The following is a 3693-nucleotide window of genomic DNA, read 5'->3' as shown; positions in this document are numbered from 1 at the left end:
GGGTGCTTTTTACCCCCTTGTCCAAATCATTGATGAAGATGTTGAACAGTGTGGGCTGGAGGACCGAGCCCTGCGAAACCCCACTGCCCATGTCCTTCCAGGTTGAGAAGGACCCATCCACTACCACCCTCTGGGTGCGGCTCTCCAGCCAGCTGGCGACCCATTTGACTCTGTGGGTGTCGACACCACAGCCCCTCAGTTTCTTAATGAGAACGGGGTGAGAGACAGTGTCGAAAGCCTTCCGGAAGTCCAGGAAGACTATGTCCGCTGGTACCCCTGCATCTAATGATCTGGTGATCTGATCGTAAAAGGCCACCAGGTTGGTCTGACAGGACCTGCCGCTGATGAACCCGTGTTGGTTGCCCCTAAGCATGCAGTCCCCTGCTGGCCCCTCGTGGATGTGTGCCAGAATAATTTTCTCGAACAGCTTGCCTAGGATCGAGGTAAGACTAACTGGCCTATAGTTTCCTAGGTCCATAGCTTGATGGGGGAAAGAGTAGGTGGATGGGAAGGAAGGGAAGAGGTACTCTACCAGCCTTTGGATTTCTTGCTACACAGCTAAGAACAAAAGCCACTGTGAATGAGCCTGATAACTGTCAGCTCATTTTTTCCTGGTTCCTTTTCCTGAACCTTTTGATTCTGTATGTTCTGCAATTGCAAAGATTACAAAATTATCCCAAGGTCCATGTGATGTGGTGATATTAAGCATTCTTCATTTGGAAGAGGCACCCACAACTCCCCAAAAAGATGCATTTGTAATGTCTAATAATACAAAGTTGTATGGCTTGGGTCCTTTGCATGTAGTGTAGGATTAGCCTTCTTCCCATTGACCACATATATGTGGTTACTTCTCACAGGCTTGCAGTATCTCAATACTAAGCAGAATAATATGCCTCCTACCATGCAGAGCAAATATGAGACACCTACAATACTCTAATGAACTGATAATCTGATGTGTACTTTACCTTTGCCTATGGTGCAAATTGCATTTATGTAACGTCTGGCATGAATTTTACAGATAAGAGAATTTACATAGACTTGTTAGTGCCTGCACTCTCTTTATAATCTCTAAAAACAAAAAAAGTTTTCAGTCTTTAAATTTTCCTTAAACACCTTTTCTGCTTGTAATCAAAATCTTGTCTTAATTTTACAGAGGAGTTTAGATAGTGTCTTTACTAGCGTATCTATATCTGAAAACCTAATGTGCGTCAGCTCTGACCTGAAGGAACTCCCACAAGAGAAGTTAGTCATGCAGTCACCAAAATGCATCCAGTCTTAATTTTTTTTTATACAATGAAAGGTGTAATTTAGTGCCTCATTTTGGGGTAGTTTATGCGTTGTGACCACCCTTGTACTTGGAGCTGAATTGGAACTTAGTTTATACATGTTACTGAATTGAATGGTAACTGGTCTTGGTCCCTCCTAATTTGGTTGGAATTCAGGGTAGTAAATTTAAGGACACCATTCTGTGATTTGCTGTCAGGCATTTTGCTTGACACATGCGCCTCAGAGCAGACAGCAGGAAAGGGGCCAAGGCTCTGAGTCATACAGGCCTTGCGCCTTCTTATAGCCTACATATTCATCTTTGTGCAGAATGCCAGAGGCAAGAACAAAAATAAGTAGCAGTAAGTTCTACCTTTGCCAGCTCTCAATACCAGCAGCCTAGAAATTCTCTTCTAGTACTGTGACCAAAGAGGAAGGGGATAACAGAGAAATTAATCCACTGTTTTGTATTTGGGGAAATCTTTGACACCATGGCATATGGCGTATTTTGGAATAAGATTACGTTGGACCCTTATGAAATACAGATGGTGGAAGCACACCTTACTGAGGTTACTTGACCCCAGCAGTCTTTCCTATCTAGAGCAGGGGGGCTGGACCTGATGATCTTATGAGGTCTCTTCCAGCCCTAAACTTCTGTGAATCTGTGAGAGAGAACCACCCACAGGTAGCAGGATCTAGAGAAAATCTGTTTGGGGCCTGAATGCTGTTTTAGCTGCTCTGGTCCTTGCTATTGTGTGGCATAATGGCAGTCCTACATCTTTTGGTTGCAGATTACTTCAAAGAAAAGTCATTTCTTTGAAGAAGCCAAGCTTGCAAGTGTTCCTTAATGACTATGGAACCATTGGTCAAAGTACTGAGTAAAGTCTCAGGCCTTTGATAATGAAATAGCTTACTTTCCTCAAAGATATTTTGAATCTTTAATAGTAGTTCTTCCCAGAAATGCAAAAAAGATCCTTAAATGGATGACTGATGAAAACATACAAGTCTGCAGGGTCTGGGTCTAAGAAGCAATGCACAGTATGTAAATATATTGCAACATGGGATGTTGTTCTCTCTGTTATGTGTGTTTGTATTTCTATAGTGTAGGGGTCAGCGATGTTTTTGGGCAAAGTGCCCAAAACACCTGTGACCTCAATTTGTAAGATGCTGGTATGCCAGGGGCTGATGTTGGGGCAGCCACAAGAGGCCTGATCTTTGTTGTGGCAGTGCAGCCTTGGCCCTTTTCCTGATGTCTGCTCTGAGGTGAATGTGCCAAGCAAAATGCCTTCAAGTGCCACACTGGCACGCCTGCCAGGGGTTGCCCACCCGCCATAGTGCAAGGATGTCAAACATATAGCCCATGGTCTGGATCTGATCTGCAGAACCATTCCACTTGGCTTGCCAGTAGTCCAGCAGACTACTGGAAATTGCAGGGTGTAGCCTCTGGAGTATAACCTGCCACAGAATTTGGGGTGCCTGGGCCCCCATGGACATTGCCAGCAGTGGCAGGGTGGCAAGCAAAGGCTGTGCAGGTACAGCCCTTGCTTGTCCTGTGGCTGTCTACCCCTGGATCTGTGCCACTGCCTGCTCCCCCACCCACTCTGTCACCTGCTTCTGGTCCTCTGCCAAGACCAGCGCTGCTGGCCCCAGATTTGGACCCACTGCAGCTGTTGCTGGTTTCATAGGTCTGGCCCCAGGAGGAGTCCTGTGATCTGGATCTGGCTGAGAGCCTGCAGTGAGCTTGCTTGCAAGTAGACTGCAAACAGTGCCAGATTTAGGCTTAAGCTACTTAAACTACATTTTTAGCGCCTCACAATATGAGGGGCCTCTAAATAAGAAAAAAAAAGAATAAATATCAAGTTTTATAATAATCAGTTGGTAAATAAATGAGATATGGGGAAATACATTGCCACGGTATATGGCTCCACAGTTGTTATTCGTATTGAATTCATAAATTTGTGCATAAATAACAATAATTCATCTGAAAGTTTCATAGATTATTTTTATTGTATAGGGCCTCTTACGATGGACATAGGTTAGGGCCTCAGCATAGCGTAGTCCAGCACCGAGTGCAAGGCCCCGTTGTGACAGGTACCGCACCCGGAACTTGCCCCGCGAGGCTGATGCTGGAAATGCACGTGCAACAGTGACCGCAGATGCGAAGCCCCTTCAGACACATGCGAGGGAGGCAAGTACACGCGGGCCTCAACACGCGAGACGGGCACAGAAAACAGCCGGGGAGGAAGGACTCGCTGGCCCGGAGCGCGGTCTGGCGGCGGGGCCGCCCGGAGAAGCTACAGGGCCTCTATCGCTGGGAGCTTCCCCGAGGGTTGGATACTAGGCGGGGGGGGTTTCAGCCAGGGACGATCCTGCCTTGAGCAGCGGGTAGCCCAGACGCCCCTGCCCGGTCCCTCCAGCCCTACTCTGCTG

The sequence above is a fragment of the Gavialis gangeticus genome, unplaced genomic scaffold (genome assembly GCF_001723915.1).
Source record: "Gavialis gangeticus isolate Ggan-Ray unplaced genomic scaffold, GavGan_comp1, whole genome shotgun sequence".
Lineage (NCBI taxonomy): Eukaryota > Metazoa > Chordata > Crocodylia > Gavialidae > Gavialis > Gavialis gangeticus.
The sequence above is the reverse complement of the archived record's forward strand: the minus strand, read 5'-3'. Positions refer to the sequence as shown.